Genomic DNA, 21,422 nt, shown 5'->3' with positions numbered 1-21,422 from the left:
AGACGAAGAGGTACAAATGAATGAAACGAGTGAGTGACGGTGACAACACACCGACTAAATATACACATTATGGAGAGTAGAGTTATAGGTGAACTCAGTCACACACTGGTGTGGGTGGGAAAACAACAAAAGGAGAGAAATACAGAAGCACAGACAGCCCCCAAAACTGAAACAGGACCAAAATGGAACGCAGAGAAGAACACCTGATGTGGATGAAAATGTTAAGACCAGCTCAGTATTCAAAAATAAAAGGGAAGGTGACACTGGATTATAACTGGAGACCATAGAAAATATAAAGTTCATAACAAATTCATTCTGTTTTAGCAAGGAGATTTCACATGTGCTGCATTATCTATGTATCTATAGATGTGTATCACATGTGCATCAGTGTTTTACTCAGCACACAAGACAAGTGCATAAAGCAGATTCCTGCAGTTACTGGCACCATAAGGCGAGGATAATGGGCGCCGGGGCTCATATCGACAGGCTGTATGATTGACAGGTGCACAAAGAAGCCCTGCAGTCAAGGCTGAGCTCGCTGCAGCCGTATTCTATGCAGCCCCATTTACATGCCGCCATGTGGAGTAACTTGCAGCTCGGAAGCCCATTTTAACCACTACGCTTGTGTAACAAATTGTATCATTAACCTATTTTAGCTTCATAAGCCGCGTGGTTAGCGAAGTAGCGTTCTTTGATGAGGACGACGCTGCTGGATGCCACTCAAAAAATGTGAAGTGTTTTCTGAGGCCTTAATTTCAGTCACACTGCAGTGCTGAGCCATTCATCCTGCAGCTCAGGCACAGATACTGTTGTCTTTCTACGCTGCGTTCTGAAGAGCATGTGAGAAAACGTACCATCCAGATGTGTGAACCTACACGTCATCGTCCGTGTGCATCAGTTGATGGTGTGTTCGCCGCTTCTGCCCATGTACTCGGTCGGGGAAAATGACAGCAGCGAGACAAAGCACCTCAGATGGACAGTTTGTGTGTGTGTGTGTGTGTGTCTGTGTGAGTGCGCACACTTCTAGGTGTAACTGTAGTGTACGCACCACTTTATATCTGCAATATACATAAAGCACATTGAACATTGTTGTGTGAGAGCTTCCAGATGTGAGGTGGTCTGATCCCTGAACCAACAGAAGTGACACATCTGCACACGCAGAGCCGCCGCAGAGCACGTTTGTTCAGCCGCCGCTCTGTGGCCATTTTAGTTCCTCTGCAGTATGAAAATCAGCTGCTCTTATTTTCTCTGAAAGTTATTTATTTAAACAGTTTTCAATCCAGTGTTTGCTGTTAGAGAAACAAACCTTATGACCACAATGCTGCTAATTGCATGCTGCAGCCTCACATAAACATATGAAGACTAATGCAGGCTGTGCATTGTTCCGGCAGTGGGGGTGTACAGCTGGCTGCGTATTTATCTTTGCATACAAACCGGCTCTGCTCTGACACACACACCACAAATATGCATATTACGGTGCATTATACCCCATGTCAGTTATTCCCGCCATAAAATTACAGTCAGTTCAGTCAAAAAGTGCATTTGGTCAATTGCATGATCAAATATCAGAATCTTATTATCAAGAAATAAATGCACACACTCATTATAGAGCTGTGTGTAACACTCTGTCATAACACTCTGAAACAGTTGGTGTTCTTTGCACAATCCTTGTAAGTGGGGCTTCTTGTTATATCTGTGTATATACCTTATGTTACAAAGGTATATACACACAGATGGCACATTGGTGGCTGCAGCTGCCATATTGTTCAGCTGAAGCTCGTAATGCATGCATGTCTATGCAGGCATATACAAAAAAAAAATCATCACAGCTCCGTTATTTTGTTATTTTGTTATTTTGTTACGAATGCTAGAACAGTTATTTATGATTTGGTATATTTGGTATATCAGAATTATTATCTTATGTTGATAGTAACATAACATTCTAAAATGCAATGCTCAAAATTAAATCTATTGCTAAAAATCTAAAAATCTATTGGTTGTCGAATATCATTTTCAGCATCATTGCTGCATTACCTCATCTTTTTCTTTTCCTGACACACGTTAGCATTAGCTTCATTCAGTGTAGTGTTTTTAGTTTACAACAATTTAACCATCTTATCTTAAAAAGAAGGTTAAGAGTAATATATTAATTTAACACTTTCACGACAGTAAAATATTATCAGACTTCTCATCTATGAAACAGAATTCCTTATTGTCTGTGAAGGTTCTCGGTCATCCAGGTCATGGCAGTCTAAGTGCTCATATTGGAGGGAACTGGACTTCATGTGACCTCAATAACTCACATTATGAAATGATGGGACAAAGTCTCAAAAAGGATTCATATCTTGGTTCCTGTGATCCTCACATATTCCTGTGAACTCACATGATGATCAGGGAGGACAAACAACCCTCAGGTCCACCTCCAGGGGGAGAATCCCACTAGGGGTTAAATAACATCAGTTTTTAGAGCTGAAGAAGCCTCTCTGATCATCTTTGGGTCAGAACCTAAAGTCAGATCCCCTGAACAGAGATGAGTATCACGTAAAGACATTTCCCCATCCAAGAGGCTTACACTACAGCATACACTATGCTGCACTGCTGTGCAGTGAGTGCTCAGACCTTTACATAAACGAGACCAATCAACCACTCCACAAATGCATTTCACAGCATAGGAGAGCCGCCTCAACAGGACCAGACTCAGCTGCATATCTGCACTTAAAGGAGCAAGGAGACTCTTTCAAGGACACTAATGTTCACATTTTGGACCAAGCAGACAGAGGTGGTGGGTTGAGACACCAGCTATCAACTCCCTACAATGCAGTCTTCCTCCCTTCCTAGGCCATTGAAACCCAACTCACACTCAACCCGTGTGACCTCAATAGCTCAGATGTGCGCAGAGTGGGGCGATGTCTCACAAAGAGATGGTAATGACCCATGCTTTGTTTCACAATTTGGCTCATGTGACCCTCAACAACTCACGTGATTAATAGTGGGTCAACAATCCTCAGGACCACCTCCAAGGGGACACCCCCAGTAAGGGTTAAACACCTGGGACATTCAGCATTAACCTTGCGTGCCTGTGCTGACAGAACATCTCTGCGTTTAGATCCAACAGCTTCTCCTCATTATATTATGGCAGCTTCAACACGTTTGCTGTTGCAACTTTTTGTTGGCACAGTTCTTATAATATAAGGAAATTCCCTCCAGCTGGCATCATCCAGGTCAGAGGGAAGAAAGAAATCATTGGAAACTGAACTTGTTACACACATCGACCTCATTATTTGCAACTTAAGCCACTTTTATCATGAGCATGCATTGCTGTCACAGTATAGATGTCAGAAAATAAGGAAAAGCAAAATTTTAAGTACACCTAAAGCTGTATAACAGATTCCCTTTCTATGCACAGCTGTATCAAAATGAAACCACCACAACAGTTTTTTGGGTATTAACAGCAAACGACAGCTACAACAAAATCATAAAGTACACAGTCCTTGAGTCCATGGTAGCAAACTAGTCTAAGTGTTAAGTTATGTGCGTTAATTATTTTCTTCTTAGTGCAGTACATTAGCTTGTGCATGTACCCACATTTCATCTCATTATTATCCAGGAGATTAACAGTGATGAGGCCATTAGGAGGCTGTAAACCCACTCCTCTGCCTGTTATGATTACATAAACTAGCCGTTATATTATCATACCCAACAATGCTAATGGGATGGAGAAAAGAGTGAGATGCAGAAAGATTCAGTTAGCGCTGACTGATGGAGAGCTGTTTGTGTGCTTTTCTTATATTTTTCCAATGCGGCTTTTAAGTAAACAAACACGCGTGTTGGTAAATTGTTACCTTTGCTTTATTTCATAAAAAAAAAGAACCATTTGTAGCATTAAAGACACGCAGCAGGTTTGCTGCAGCCTCATTACAAACACAAAATATCTGCTTTTAGACGGAGCCTTCCACATCTGCTCAGTTATTTCAGTGAGTTTATGCTGCTGGATTATTCCCTGCCTGTCCTGCTTCAGGAGTGGGAAAAATATGGGGTAAAACAGAAGATGTTACTTAGACAATATTAACAAGCAAGTCTTTCTATTCTAAAACCCTTGTCTTCACTTAACACACTGTAGTCTTATGGACCCATCGCCACACAGAAGTTACAGTATAGCAGTTCTGAAGGAAATTAATTTTTTCTCATTAATATGCAAATGTGGGCATCAGGGTGATCCAAAATCTAATCAGATTATCTTCTCTATAGGGAGAGAATTTCTTACCATGCAGTTTTCTGGAGTTACTCTGCATGTTATGTGCATGTGTGTGTGTGTGTGTGTGTGTGTGTGTGTGTGTGTGTGTGTGTGTGTGTGTGTGTGTGTGTGTGTGTGCATGTACGTAAATGTCACATTGTAATATTACAGATGTACTGATTAGGGACAATTAAGCCATGCAGTTTATTTTTCATTAATTTTATAACATACTTTATAGACTTAAGTGGTGGAACAAGTTTGTGACTTCAGTCACATTGAAGACTGGGTTAGTAATCAGAGAGAGGGGCCGGCTGTCTCCACACCCCCCCAATCCCTGGTTTGACCATGTAACAAATGAAATGTGGACCCAAATTCAGACATGGAGGAGACAGAGTGAACTCTTTACAAAGTCTTGATCATTTACAGTGAGCAGGTTAATCTTTAAACAGGAATCAACTTGAAACATTTACCAGAATAGAGAGTCCATCCATTTGGGCTCCAGAAACTGAGGATCAGGAGTGGGGCGAGGACAGGCACAGGTGAGGAGGGTCCTTCTGAGGCACAAGAGAGCGAAATTAATTCTGAGGTCTGGAGAAAGTGAGAAAAGAGTCGACCAGCTTACTTGACAGTGGCAGAGAGATGTACTGAGGGCTCTGCTCTGGGGGCAGGCAGGTAGGCTGATGCCAAAAGCTTGTTGTGTATTGTAGGCACGGAAGGCCAGTATCCAAAGAATAAAAGGTTACCCAGAGAAGGGTCCTCAAAAAACAGGGCTGAGCTAGTGACCAGCTACCACGAACTGAAGCAGACACTCTTTGAGCTGAGCTTAAATAGCACAGATAATTGCTGCTTGATGAAACTCCAGTGTACTGAAGAGCAGGAATACTATACTCCTTGCTGAAGAGCAGGAATCCAGTCTAGTTTTATCCAGGATTCTGGATTTATCCAGGATTCTGGATAAAACTAGGGTTGAAGGCTTGTGTAAGACTTTTTTAACATTGATTCTGATTTTTAACATTGAGTTTGAGAGCTAGTACCCAGTCCATACACTGGGTTCTGTGTCAGTCTGTAAATGTAACTGAGCACTCAAAGCATTTATTTACTACAAGCGTCATTCACGCACCCGTTCATACAGCACTTTTATTCTGTGCTTTAAGTGCTTTAAATAACATTCACACACACACACACACACACACACACACACACACACACACACACACACACACACACACACACACACACACACACACACACACGGCATCACACACGTAAACATGAGCAATCAGGGATCGAGCCACCAACCTTGTGACTAGTAGACAACCAGCTCTGTGTCTTTAGCCACAGCCATCCCAACACCCTTCCACTCCCTCTGAGCTCAGAGTGAAAATGTGTTGTTTAGGTTCCTGACCTACGTATGGTGTACTGAATGCATCTTTACTTCGCTGACCATAGCCTCATTTTATTACTGCGTTAGCTGTGGCATTGTGTTAATGGCATATTGCATGATGAATGAATAAGATAGCATGAAACATTGGCAAGATCTGCATGAACTAGAATAAGTAAGAATACATAAAAAAGTCACTGTATAGCCATACCTATAGAAGGTTCTTATTTCAAAACCTTTGTGCACTATCCTAAAGGAAAGTCCGCACATATTGTGCTCACATAGTTTTGGTTTTACCACAGTTTATGAAAAATCTGAAGTCTTTTAAGGTCCTGAGTGTTATCTACATCCATTGAAATGTTTCAGAAGTCTAATTTTAAAAGTCAAATTATTTTTAGATGATTTTTAGCCTCCTTGTGAGATGGTACAGTGAAGTACATTAATATGAAATCAGATGAAATTTGTCTCGAACAGGTCCATTTTTAGCCTCCTTTATAGCCTTCTCTATGTTTGCTCTTTTTGTATACAGCTCTCATGATTTTCCCTGAAGGTAAGATGAAGAATGATAAACAAGTAATATCAAGGATGCTAAGCTAAGGACTGACCCAGGGAGCGAAGCAAAGCATTATTATCTCTGTTTGGCAGAATATATGTAGAGAGACACACTGCACAGAGCAGCAATATGGATGAGCCAGGGCAACATTTTCATCCTGGTCATGGCCACAATTTGACACTCCAAACGGATCTTGGAAAAGACTCACATTACCCGAGCATTGAGGTAATAGTTATCTGCACACAGCGGTTATAAGAGGAAATAAAACCTCATCACTGATATTCATCGAGGCTCAAGAATGAACCTACAAGAGGCACTTCACAGTATTTCCACAGAGTGGCTGAGTCATACAGGACACACATGAGGAAGACTTGTAAACGTTTCAGTGGGGGATTGCACAAGTCAAGGCCACTGGCATACCAATTAAAGATAAGGAGACATAAAGTGTAGCACCATGAAATAGATGTCTCTGTGTGTTTTCAGATTGTCTCACATGCAACATGGCTACAGGCAGCTAGCAAGCAAACTTTTAATTACTTTCTTTTGTGAGGTAGATTAAGTGTTTGTGTATTTTCTTAAATTCATCGTCACCAACACCGCTATCATGTTCATATCATTTTGTGTTGTCTGTGGAGGTAAGACAAAATGATGGATGTATTTATATGTATATTGAGATGGCTGCAGGAATATCTGAAACAGGGAGCACTGAGCAGCATCTGTAGTAGCAGATGTGTGACGGCAGGGTGGAGGGTGCTGTGCATTCAGGCTTTTCATGAAAACAGGTGAAGGCATGTGTAGCCACAGCAGAAGTAACATGTAGCCATTGCTTTGGTGAGTGCTGCTTGTCTGCTTTCTCCCAGATAGCCCAGGTGAGTGTCTGGCCAAATATATTCTCTTCCTTTATTATTTTGTCTTTTTTGTTTTCAGAATAATCCCAGGTGGGGGTTAGATCTCTGTTTGGGGCAGGCTTTTCAGGGCTCAGGTCACTGAAATTTTTACCTTTAAGGATGCTTCAAGCTGGTATACTCTGGAAGGTAGGTAGGTTCAGTTTTGGTTTAGGTAGGTCTGGGAAAACGTTCTGTGGTGGTTTAATTGGTTGTTAGTATCCAGCAACAGTCGCACACTGTGCTTGTCACCGAGTGTGTGTATTTCAGCTTGGCTAATTGGTCTGCTAATGAGCATCTCCAGGCTAATAGCTCTACCTTAGCTGGCCTGGTTTGCAGTGTTTTGTTCGGTGTGTCTGTATCGTAGAGGAACCATGATGCTGTCTGTAGAGTCTTCTCCTGGTCCTAAGCTGGACTCTAGACCGAGGGTGTGTCTAGCATGTCTACAGATAGAGAAGGAAGAGCATGAGACGTAGTTCCGGTTTAAGAGAGCGTTGGAGCTTAAATGTTTGGAGGCAGACATGGCTAGAGCTGGGGAGATGGAGCTGAAAAGGTTGGAGGCAGAAACAGCCATCATTGCTGGTGTCTGCATCACCATTTGACATCAGTAAGAATAGTCACCCATATTTTCGGAATAAGATGATGATATTTACTTTGCCATGTTTGAGCACATAGCTACCGCGTTACATTGGCTGTGGGATGTGTGGATTATACTACACTTTGCAGCAAGCTGCTGCATTGGCAGATTAATTAGTTTTGGCTCATAACATAAATGTTGCTCCCATTCTAATCCACCCCAGGGATTTAGAGCCTCCTTTGGCCAATACTGCTCTGAGACCCCAGGTAAAGAAATTGTGTTTCTTCCATTACAAATCTGGTCATGTTGTTGCTAAAACACAAGCGGTAGGTATTTGTCTTCAACTGTCTTAAAAGGCCAGGCTTGAGGAAAGCTATCAGTCGTGAGTGTCAGACTGATGATGGTTAGCAGTCACGTGGACTGATAAAATCTTTCCACCCTGATGTTGTTACTTACTGCTGCCTCATTCCCATGATGTTGTACAATCTGCAGCTGCAAACAATTGCCGTATACATCGGTATGCCAGTGTAATGAAGATGGAGGTCTAGCTAGGTCTACTGGTGTTCTTCAGTGCCACAAACACATGTGGTCCTGACAGACCTGAACACTTCCTTTGCAGTCTTTGGTTGCAGAGTCTAGTCAGTGAAACCATTATTTTTCTTTCTGTTTGTTTGTTTCTTTTTTGTACTGAAGGGTCCTCCTTAACAAACCTGACTTTGTACTTATGGGAAAGGGTGTTGTGGTCCTAGCAGCCGTATGTGTTGTGTGGGTGTGTCCTGTGTCTTTCTTTGCACCGACTGCATTCGCGCACAAAATGCCCACTGACTCAGAAGTACCCCTGACGACCCTCTCAGAACCCAGTTCCCCACCTCTTCCCTGCAGCCGTGCCCCGAACCACACGCCACAGTGGTGACATGGAAAAATGCCGTATTAGACGTCATTTCAGTTAGACAGAAAGTGTAAGAAAGTAAACAACATCTTAATTGGTTCATTTTCCTCTTTGTTGCTCTCGGCCGTTTCCTGAGGCGGGTGCTGGTGGGAGTCTTTGCTCTTCTGTGGTCTGTGGCTCCAGTTTAGCTGAGGGCCCCTCAGATCTGTGGTGTGGCGGTTTGTGTGCAGTTGATTGGTGTGAGTACTATGGCAGGCACCAATCCACTTCCAGTCCAAAACTGGGGCAACGCCCTATGCCACAGTGCTACAGTGAGGTTGGTGAACAGAGTGCAAGGCAGGTGGAACAACACCGGGTGACCCATCTGCATCATGACCAACGCCACAAAGCTGATCGACAGGTCAATGCCATAAGTGACTGTAAAGGCCACAAAGCAGATCCTGGTACTGAGATATCTCCAAAGCCACAGAGGGAGAAGGGCTGGTCACAAAGAGCCAGAGGGTTAGGAGTTTAACCATGGCACTTTGGACAACTACGCACCGTTCATGAAGATCAGCTGACAGCAAAATCCAATCTAGGTGGCATTAATGATGTCTTACTCCAGTCTGAATCTACACTAGAGGTGGAATTTTTATTTCAGTTGAATTCAGAGTGTAGTATTGTAGCACAAAAATTACACATCAGAAACCAGATAAAATATATGACAGTTTCAGATCCACCCAAAAACATGGTTAACATTAACTGATAGTGCTAAATATGTTCTTCAATTATGGTTACGATAGTTGGATAGATAATGTATATTTCAGCTTTCTTTTATGGGCTTGACCTCAGTTAAATGCACAGTTATCTCCAACCTTTGAAGCATACTGAATATTTCTAATTTATTTCCAGAAGGGAAAGAATGTGTCATAAAAAAGCAAACTGTGCAGTCCAGAACCCAGAATCCACTGCAGCCAACACAGCATCCAAGATCTACAAAAACACATGCATTTTATACACAGTCTATGAGGCTAACACAAAACTAGCAGCTACAGACCACCAGATTCAGAATGATGCTCAAGCAGTGTAAACAATGACCAGAGGACCACATGTACAAAAGCAGGAGTCTGGCATGAAGCTTTCGAGTGTGGCTACGCAATACTCAGAGGAATAGCAAACAAAACAAAACAAAAACCCCAAGAGCTACATTTCAGACTCTACATGCCTCAGTCAGCATGTTCCATGTTAAAGTTCATGGCAGTACTATTAGAAAAAGGCTGGATACGTGTAGGCTGTTTGGAAGAGCTGCCAGGAAAAAGGCTTTTGCAGAGTTGGAGGGCTGATGATTTGGATTTGTTTGGCAGGCAGAGGGCCCGGGAACCATGAGCTCCTCTGGGTACCAAAGTACTCTAGAGTCAAACGTGAGGCCATCTGACACCTAAAGCTTAGCCAAAATTGGGTCATGCAACAAGACAATGGGCCTTATTTACTAACAATGCAGACTCACAAATCTGTGCAGTGTGAACATCATCCTTCAGCCTCAAATCCGTGATTTATTGATATTTTCCTACCTAAAATTGTTCATATTTTAGGAACAAATTTAGAAGTCCCTCTGAACATGTGTATGAGCAAATGACAGCCAGTACTAACTGTTGTGCTCCCATGGGGGTGTTGTTTTGTTTTCTTTTTTTGGGTTGTGGGTATTCTGTGGGGAGTTGTGTCTTGTGGCAGAGGGAGGCGGTCCTTGGGACTCCACCCACGGTTCCAACGCTCACCTGTGGCTGATCTGGCACACCTGCTCTTCATGTCACTAATGGAGTGGAGTTATAAGCCGGTGGAAAACCCTCGGTCAGCGCCAGGTCGTTGCCTCAGTGAGGTACCCAGAGTGACTCATGTTGGAACCTTTTTTCTAAAATACTCGGATTAACCCTTTTTCTTCTAAACTCCCACAGGAGTCACTGGATGATGCGAGAGTGAGACGCAGCGGGAACCTTAAAGCACAAGTGGCCACAGACTCCCTGCAGTTCATTGTGTTTTGTGTTTTTTGGGCACTTCTTGGAATAAACTCTGTTCTGTTGGATTTTTGTGTCTTGTGCTTTAGTCCTACCTGCGAGACATCACACTAATGCTACTAAATATGATTTTTATTATTGCCTTTTGGCCATTATTTACAGTTTTTCAAAACTAACCACAAAATGTTCAGAATTACAACAAATTTTAAAAAAATGCATATATAGAAAATGAAAAATAGAAAGTTGTAGGTTTTAACCTTTTTAATTTAAACATATTTCATCATCCCTTCCATCTCCTTATCTCTTTCATTAAAAATGACTTCACTGGCTGTCATCACTTACACTATAAGTTCTGTCTGATGGATATTGGAGAGTCTGGTTTTCATTGCAGTTCACTGACAGATCATTTGGTTCTTGTCTTCCTCCTGTTTCCTTCTTTTTCTTCTACTCTGTTCAACTTTGATTCCAAACCATTTTTTACTTGTGTGTCTGTGTGTGGAAATGATACTGAGCACTCTTGTTATTAGAGCCCAATCATCACTTTTCATTTATTTATTTTAAACACTCGTCAGACTTTCTCCTCATTTCTTGCGTCAGAGGTGCAGGATCCTCTCTTCCAACATCGTCACCACTTTCTCTGCTTCACCTGGAGGTAAAAGTGTTTCTATATACAGAGAAATGGGCAGCATGCATAGTTGTATAGCGATTGCACAAAGCTGCTGGTTACAAACGATTCTGATTTACTAGCACAAAATAGGCTGCTATGCGTGTTACATAAATCAGTAGTAATTTTACATGCAAACTCATTTTTTATGCAGGGTAATAACTTTTCCACACGAGTAATAGTAAATGAGGCACGATGATCCCAAACACTAACAAATCCACTACAGAAAAACCTGAAAAGAAAAGAGGCCCAGCTGTTGCTGCTGCTGCTAAAGGTATTAATACAAGCTATTGAATCATGAGCCGTACTTATTTTTCACACACCGCTTATGCATTTTGCTTAGTTTTTGTAAAATAAATAATGACACCTCTCACCCTGTGACCCCGTGACCCTGATAAGGATAAGTGGAAGAGGATGGATGGATGGATGGATGGATGGATAATGATATGGTGTGATATGTTCTGATGTTGTATTTATCTAATTTTAAGACTATTTTTCATGTCTTGTTATGTGAAGCTTAAATTGATGAGGGGGTGTACTTTCTTTTTACTGTGACTGTATATGTGCAGTTATGTGTATAATATTTGTAGTTCAAAGTCAGACATTCTCTTCTTCCTGGACTTTATGGAAGCCTTTGAGCCACTTCAGCGTGTGTGGAAAACTATTTCCTGCGGTTAACATAAAACATTTTTATTCAGGATATATTTAGGATGCATGCCCTTTAAATATGTTTTATGATTGTTCATAAAACTGCGGTCACCGATTGTTACTGAGGAAGCACTCAGTATGGCTGGTAGTGCAGAGTGACCACAGACTGTGTCATAAGGTTGGCAGTGAGGTGCAGACAGTTGCATCAGCTGGGCTCCTTTCAGACGTGGACCTGAGGCTGAATCCTCCTGGACTTTAACGGGGACTCACAGTTTCCATCAATATCACTCTCTGTTCCACTAGCTGTCACTGCCAAAGTGAAATGGCTTGCACATGGTCCTGTTTTGCAAACACCCCTGTGTGAAGACTGCAGGTGGAACTTTCCTCTATCTGAGTCTCTGTAGTCATTAATATGACAGCCACCAGCCACCAGCTGTCCACTTGTCATCTCTTTACCTCCTTACCTACGGGTGAGTCAGCCTCCCCTCTCAGCCTGCATCTTTTCATCTTTCTCCCTCTTTCTGTGTCTAAGAGCACTGAATATTTTATCATTATCAGTCATATACTGTGATTCAGCATGAAGGTGGTGATCAGTGTAATTCAGCATTGTCACTATCACAATAATCAGCCTCATCATCACCAACAAAACATCATCATTCGTGACTCAAGCCTGCTGGCACTTTGACCTAAGAATATCCTGGCCAATTTGGCCTTTGTGTAATTAAATGAAAGTGGGACTTACTCATGCTTGCAGGAATGCTGCCCTAACATGACATATGTAGCATATCCAGATGGGTCAGTCAAAGATACAAACCATGTGTCTGTTATTTTATCAGCTCATGCTCAGTTCTTGTCCATGTTTCATCTCAGTCCGTCTGATTTGTGCCTCAGTAATCTGACACATAAAGAACAGATTTGTAATTAAAAGAATTAATGATTTATCCTGGTAGCTAGCGCTGAATTATTCAAACTATTGCACTATTTGATGAGTCAGTGTCAACATTTACCAGTTTGTCCTTCACAGTCTGACAGGAAAAAGATCGACAATAAAAAATTAATTATGGCTCAGTTCCATGGTTTTAGTGTCCTGTGTTGTTTTGTTATCATGGGGAAAATTAAACCGTGTACTTTATGAAATGATTGGTGACATGTTACCAGCGGCTGGTGACATGCTAGCTAACTGTACTAGTGTCAGAGCTTCTGATGGAGACCAAAAAGAGGGTTTAAAGTCTGAGTTTCACTGAGAATGTGTGATGTTCACTAATTTTAGGTGCTAAAATACTACAAATACTCTAATACAGCAGTATTTTTCAACAAAGATGGAACCACCTGGAATCAGGATGTGAGGGTTACAAATACAGTGCTTGTTCATGTCGTTATGGGGTGGCCAAATCTGCCTGCAAATCTGCCCCCCCCCCCTCCCCCCGTGTTCAAATATCCTCTACATGCCCTTGGACTTATGAATTAATATACAATCACATGAATTTAAAACTTGAAGTACTTCTGTACATAACTTTTGTTTTATATCAGTAGAGAATAACGATTTGTGTTTCACTGGTGTGATTATCTTTCTCATGTTCACAAAAGCATTATGACTGTGTTATATATTTATGAACACAGTGTTTATAGAAACAGGAAGTCACTGAGCTAATCGGTTTTGGACAGCAGAGCAAAGGCTTTTAGTAACGTGTCAAAAGTGCTGAACAAATATTTAAGAGTGCTCATTAATTCCACCAGACACATTCCTTCTCTAATGTGCATGCATAATCAATAAAATTAAATATGTACATTAAAAACTGCATTAAGATATGTTGTCTGAATGTATTTATTTTTGCTCTTTGCAGGCCGCGCTGATTGAAAAGCCATCATAAAGCAGGAGCCGCGTGCTTTCATGACATGTTACCTTTTAACTGCAGCATCAAGCAGTTGCAGCAATCAGTGTCATTCAGCAACTTGTGATATTTTGCATTTTGCTGTTTCATGCTTGAATGTGCATCAAGAAACACCATGGAAACAATCAATCAAGTCTGGCAACACACAGGGCTGCAAATTACCCCACTGTGAAGCACACAGAGTTTGACTGCATCTGTATTTTTCATGATCTAAACTGTCAGTTCATTTCAGAGACAGCAGCTCCATCCCTCCGTTGTTATGGACTCTGAATGAAGTCTTAGCCTTTACAAGGAGATAACAAAACAGTGTGAATGAATAAATTAGTAAGATACTACTGCAAGGCACAGTTATTTGCCTTTAGCACTGACATCGTGGTACTCAGAGGTTTGTGGAAGCCAACATTTAGAAAGTGTACAGTAATCCATCAAATGACTAATTTTCTGGAAAAGCCTCACTGACGGTGGACGGGAAACTGACTCAGAGAGCAGAAGAAGTTGATCTGCAAAGTCATTGCAGGCAGCACAGATTGAATTTCTCTTGTTTTGTTCTGTAATTTAATATACCATATTAAAGCAGCACCACATGTACATTTTATTAAGGAATTTCCCCTGGTGTTGTGTTTCATCTGTTTGTGACTGCGAGGCTTTGCTGTGGATCGGTGCTGCCTGACGCTGAGAAACGGCTGAATCACCGGGCCACGGCGGTGTGTTAGAAAACGTGGATACTTTTTTTGCTCACACACAAATATAATAAACTTTATAAATATGCAGTTCTTACAGTCTGTAAGGTAATTCTTAAAACACCAGCCCCTGTGATTTTTTTGTTTGCAGATGCAAAGATGCTTTTAAAATGATGATTTTAAAATGAGCAAGATGAGAGAATAAAATGGGTCAATGGACTGGTTCTGATGTAACGCTTTCCTATTTCTACTTACACTTTATACAACACATTTACATTCACCCATTCACACCCTTTCATCATCTAATCTGATTTCGTTAGAGATTTTGTCTCAGTAATAGAGTTAAATGTATTGTTTTGTATTGTTTTGAATTATTCCCTAGCACAGTTTTGTGGTAAATATATCACTCAGGCAGATGTGGTGCATGGACTAAAAGAAGCTGGTCGATTGTTCGGTGGATTTCCTCTCGTGCAGCCAAATTTCTAAGAAGCGACGCATGAAGAGACCTTTAGTACGTTTGCAAACGGTATGTTTTGTGGCCAGAGCTGAGCTCAGGGCTTAAAGTAACTCTGTTACCTTAGCAAATCTTTGTAGACCTAGAAAAACCCAGAATCTAACATAATATATATCATATGTATAATTAGGTAATTTTTTTTCAGCATCAAATAACAGCTGACAAATTTCCCAATTTTTTATTCTTGAAAAAACTCGACGTGCCATCGGAACGTTGCATGAACATGTTAAACTTTCCAGGAAAATAAAAGTCTGTGTTCAAGCATCGCTTCATATTATCCTTTTATTGAGGAGAATAACCTGAAATAAAGTATTGTAAATAAAGAGAAGAGCAAGAAGGTCAAAGAAGCTACACAAGATGTTGTGTGTTTGTCTGTTCACAGTTGTTTAGTGACCAAAACAGTTGTCAATCAAATATCATTGGATTAAAAAAAAAAAAAAGATAGATGCATTTAATTTCTTCATTGCAATAATCTGATCAATATTTGCTGCTTTGTCTGGTTAGATCTCTGCTGAACCAGCTCAGCATGAGTCCATCAAACCCTGTTTGCAGAAACCATGGTTACAGGTTATCTCGACAGCGCCATTTTGAATTGAATTTGTTAAGCGATAAACATCTTCCAGGTGATCCCTCATTCATCCACAGCAGATGGATCTGCATATGTGATTCAGCAGGTATTTATATCTTTGTGACCCTCTCTGCCACAGTCTGCAGATTACACTGTGTGGAGAGTGAAGTTGGAACCAAATGTAGACACAGAAGAAAAACTGAATCCACAAACTATAACTTCATGCACACAGAAACACACATGTAAGCAGACACTCAGTGGAAAAGCAGCCACACAAAGTTATTAGGGGAAGTGGACACAGCAGGGCAATGAGACAGCGCTGCAAACAACCAAGACAACACAAGCAACACACAAGAACAAGAAGACCCATCAGCTGCCACAGTGAACTGACATGCAGGAACATCATTGTCATTTTTTATAACACTGAGCTGGAAAAACTGACATTATGATGACCGTATTGACACAGATGTAGTTCATCCAGAAATAATGTGTTTGACATTAATGAGGAACTGACTGAAGCACAGGGATGTTCTTTAGTTCTAAACAGCAACGCCAACAGAATTACTTTAAATCAGGGGCAAAGGTGACAAAGGTGATACAACATACTTTTATTTATTTGTGATAAAAAAGACGACTCCCCATCCATCATCATGAAGCTAAAAATCATGTAACAAGTCCAATCATCACCAGTGAAAGCCAAAAAAGTGTGGAGGGTAAAGGAGATGTTCACACAGTAAGACAGAAGGAAAACAAAGACAGAGCGTAGATTCACAGAAAGAGAAAACACGAGCAGGTAAAGCAGAGACGGGGGAGAAGTGGAAGACAGAGATAAAGAGGAGAGGAGACACAAAGAGCGAGGGGGGGGAGGTGCGGCAGACTTTAGGCTGAAACCACTGCGGTGTTTAATTGCTGTAAAATAGGCAGTAAGCTTCTTCCCACCTACTCTTAGTGTTGTTAATATGCTGTTAGCCTCTTCTCCTCCTCCTCCTCCTCACCACCAGTCCCCTGATACACACACACACACACACACACACACACACACACTACTCAGACATATCCCTTAATGCACACATGTATGCAGGAACACATCTAGTAGTTGTGACAGCACTTACACACACGTGTGCATTAAGAAAGCTGAAAGGCTCATATTCAGCTGCTGAGGCTTTTGGCTTTACATAAACAAGCATGCACAGGTATGTGTTTTCTCAGCATGTGTGTGTGCTTCTGTGTGGATCTAGCTATTGCATTAAGCAACTGGGGGTTTGAGAAGCTCTTGACAAGTTTAGTGAGGAGCCTGCTTCCTGGCTGAAAGCAGCCGTTATGCAATGGAACTGCCTCTCCTGTCTGCATCCACCTAAACTCTCCTGTAGGTGCCCTCCCCACTCTCCTGCTCCTGCACAGGAACACACATTGATGGATGCACATTTATGCACATGCACTGAGTTTTTTTCTTTCCATCTGTCTCTTGTCTCCTCCTCAGGTTGCCTCTCCTACCTTCCCCTCGCTCCCTCCCTCATTCCTGCCCGCTCCCCTGCATGTTAACTGAGCCAGTGGATGCTGAAGGCTTTAATCAAGGCAGCACAATGCACACAGGGCTCTGTGGTGAAGATCACTTTGCATCAGCAGCGTGCTGCTCTCTGTTCATCTGTCAGGCTACTGTTGCCGTATTGTTTGTTGAATTTTGTCCTTTTTTTGAGAAAAAAAATTTGTCCTCTCTGGGCTCTCCGTCCAACATGGACAGAGAAAACATTGTCAAAAAAGACTCAGATTTTCACACCAATGCTGCATCAGCACTGATAACCCTCAGTGATTATAAACTGTAGTGTTCATGCAGCCCTTTAGGACCATTTATCAAGGGCTCACAGTTACAACAATTCATGAATACATCACAGAAGACATGAAAAGTGCCTTTGCTCCCCCCCTTCCCCCCAACACACACACACACACACACACACACACACACACACACACACACACACACACACACACACTACTGCATTTTCTTTATTTGTAATTTGGGTTGTGCTTTTAAAATAGCACACAAACTATTTATAGACATCTTCACTTTCAGGAAGCCGACTACAGAATCATCTGTCATTCATTGCGATTTTCTTCACAATTATTTTCTCTGTTCTTTTTATTTCTTAAACTCTACAACCTTAACACAGTTTCCCCAAAATTAGGCCTATAGTCTACTTTTTTAGTATGTGCAGTAAATACAGTTTGAAACAAACACAAACTAACCAAAGAAAAAATAAACCTGGAGAAATCGGCCTGCACAGAAAATGCAAACTGTACTCAAAGAGTTCCTGATCAAGTTCAGGGTTTAAACCCCAAAATCACTGCAGTACTTCTCTGTCCACAACAAATACTGTACCCATGTTTCCCAGTGTAACAAAGTAGCAGATACATTATTACAGTGCCTAATCATAATATTCCCTGTGCATCTGGATAGTTTAACTATTGTCTCTCCCTCAGTCTGCTGTGCAGATGTCCGTGTAATTTGTAAGTGATAACCACAGACATCACACTGTTTATATGGCTTTATAATGCAGTGGCTTCAATTATAAAGCCTCACTTGAAATTAATTGCCCATCTGGTTTCATCTGGACACTTATTTATTTTAAATTCTGCTGTGTGCAAATGATTCTTTAATCTCATTTCTGGCTTCATTTATCTGCATCATTAGCATTAGCATCATTCAAATTATTTATCTATTACATTTCTGAATATTTGCAGGAAGTTTTTTTTTTTGTTTGTTTGTTCGTTTTACATATGTGTTTGTGTATACACACACGTAAGGGAAAAAACTCAAATGTTATAGATTACTACAGACTTCATACCAGCACTGATCACAAATTGAACTCAACTTTGACCTCTAGGACCATCACTCGTACTGCAGCCTTTCAGTGAAAGAGTGGCAGCATTTAAGGTGGTGCATCAGATTCAGGAGCCCCACCGGGAGCATTTTCAGGAAAATCACACAGTTTTCCACTTTCAGACAATCAACTCTGAGTTCTACTGTAACATACTGATGCTTGTTTTATAGTACAGTGGTTGTGTCTATTTGTATATTGGTTTGCCTACAGAGAGCCTAGGGAGAGGGGTTTTCAACCTCACAGGCGTGATCCTGTGCAGTCGACAGTGTGCAGCTCAACTGTGCACAGGCTGGATGCTGTTGGGTTGACAGGTGGGCCAGAACAGGGAAGGGGGTGACACACTTCTCCTGTTTGAAAGTTCACCCGGAACAGGAGAAGCACAGAAAACAAACATACAGTATGAAAAGTACAGACTGCAGTGGATACTGTAGTTTTTAACTTCAGCTCTTTGTGTGTTACAACTTTGCTCTTCTTTGAGAAATGTGTTCAAATTCTTTGTGTAGGTTTATATGGTTTTGGATTGTGTTTTGTTATGTCAAAAATAAATAAAAAGACCTTGATCTGACTGTGCTCTTCTCCATGGTTGGGTGATAGACCAACAACAGCACAAACAAGAGTAGCCCACACACTGGTTGTACCGCATACTTTGGATACTGCCTCCATCTGGTAACAGATACTCTCTGCAGGTAGACGGGCTGTATGGTAACTCCCTGCAGTCTGACAACACACTGCCAACACAGAACTATGTTGATCTCATCTGAGGGAGGACAAGCAAACCACCTTAACTGTGGTGCTCACCACCCGCACTAACCACAGGATTCAGCCCTGCCACTTTGTCCTCTTCTGTAAAAATAAATTCAAGTTGGAGAGTTACCATCCGGCACCCACTGAGTGCCCATATGAAAGTGATCAAAATGAGACTTCCAGCTGAACATGGACATTTCAAAGAAGCTAACACAGGAAAAGTAGCTAAAGCTAACAGAGCTCAGAGCCGGGTGCAAGGCAGCAACCTCAGTATGATCAAAGCAGTTTCAATTCAATTCAGTTTTATTTATATAGTGTCAAATAACAACAGTTGCCTCAAGGTGCTTTATATTTTAATGTAAAGACTCTACAATAATACAGAGAAAACGTGCACATGGTGACAGTGGGAAGGAAAAACTCCCTTTTAACAGGAAGAAAGCTCTGATAGATAGAACCAGGCTCAGGGAGGGGCAGCCATCTGCTGTGACCGGGTGAGGGTGAGGGCAGGGAGACGTCCTGAGATGAGTGAAAAAGAGACAAATGTTGGTGTCCTGTTACCTGGTGACACAAATCTGTTACACCTGCTTTTGTTTGGCAAGGTCAAAGATACCTGCAGGTCACACTTCAGAGTGGAAATCAGAACTGGCCGAGAAAATTGCAAAAATAATAATTAAATAATTTTTCATGCATGTCAGAATGTTTTCCCTCCTTTAGGCTTCCATTGTTTTATGTTTTTTTGTATTTTTGACACTGTGAACATTACTTTTTATGTTTTAGGTGGATAATTAATCAGTGTTTTTCCCTCTCTCTGCATATTATAACTATTGTAAAAAATGAAGTTGAACTTGTGTAATTATTGGTGAATAGAGGCTCCGATATGCTTGCAGTCTACTGAAATATTCTAAATAACTCAGTAAAGTGGCTAAAATCCCCAGTGAGGTGACAGCCACGTATTCACACTATACTGCACACAAGCCAAACTTTTAGAGCTCTGCTAGTGAAGAACAGAAAGTTTCTTTAACCAACTGCTGCAGTTGTAATCTGATCTTAAGCTCCAAACCTGTTCCTTCCATTCACAGTCTGTTCTACATTAGCTACAACACAATAAAATAAGAGCTGAGTGACAATTAGAATACATTTGCTGATGCTGCATGGTGTCCCGGGGACAGCGAATAATCCCTATGTTATTGTGCGCTTGTGACACTTCACCATAGCCTAAACCATGGGGCCATTTGTTGCAGTCATCACTGTCCTTCCATCCTCCTCTCCTCCCCTTCACCCCATGTACGCCTACTATGCCCATCTGCTTCGCAGCCTTCAATCATTGTCTTCTCATCTGTAGCTGTAACAAAAACAAGCATTCCTTCTTAACAAAGAGCCATTTCAGATTTAACTCCCAGCCTTTGGTAGACCTCTTCAGGGAGAAGCCTCTTATTGTGTAACAGGCTGTCTGCTGTCAGATAGCTCTGTGCACGTAAAATGCACTGGCACACACCCTCTTTATAATGTATGAATATTTCAAGACCCCCATTAAAAAAACCCAGCCCATCATGTGTTACCTTTTGGTGGGCACAGAGTCAAGGATGGATCAAGAATTGAGGCTAGAGCAGCGGAAATATGGAGGGTAAGGCTTGATAATGGTGCGGCTTTATTCGCCCGGACAAACAGGAAGAGCCATTTTTACAGGGACAGTTCTCTCAAAGGAAAAATTCTTAAATACATCCTGTGGAATTTAGCAACACAGATAGTTTTGGTTTTATTATAATGTATGTTTAAAATTAGACAAGCATTTATTAGGGTTCTTTTTGGCCTTTATAGAAACGTTTTGATTTCATTTTTCCAAAGAACTCTTTTCAGGCTTTTTTAGATGTTTTCTGCCGAAGGCTAAGCTGTCTTTCCTGCTCCTGAGTGTAGCAAGTAGTTCGCACCTTCCTATAAACATTTGTATTTCCATTCATGAGGTGTCTCTTGATTGTAGACCTTGACAATTATACATCTACCTCCATTAGAGTATTCTGATCTGGTTAGATGTTGTGAATCAATCAATCAATCAATCAATCAAGCAATCAATCAATTTATTTGTATAGCACATTAAAACAACAGCCATCGACCAAAGTGCTTCACATGGCATAAAACCAATAAAACAACAAATAAAATAATATAAAACATAAGAACATAAAACAAAAACACAATAAAACCATAAACAATGCAACAAACAATGAAGGACAGTAATAGTAGTGCCAATAGTAATGCCAAGAAGATCTATCTACCAGTCTGAAATGCACATGCAAATAAATAAGTTTCCAAAAGTTTTTTAAAAGTAG

This window comes from Archocentrus centrarchus, chromosome 16, assembly GCF_007364275.1.
Source record: "Archocentrus centrarchus isolate MPI-CPG fArcCen1 chromosome 16, fArcCen1, whole genome shotgun sequence".
Classification (NCBI taxonomy): Eukaryota; Metazoa; Chordata; class Actinopteri; order Cichliformes; family Cichlidae; genus Archocentrus; species Archocentrus centrarchus.
Note: the sequence above shows the minus strand (reverse complement) of the source record.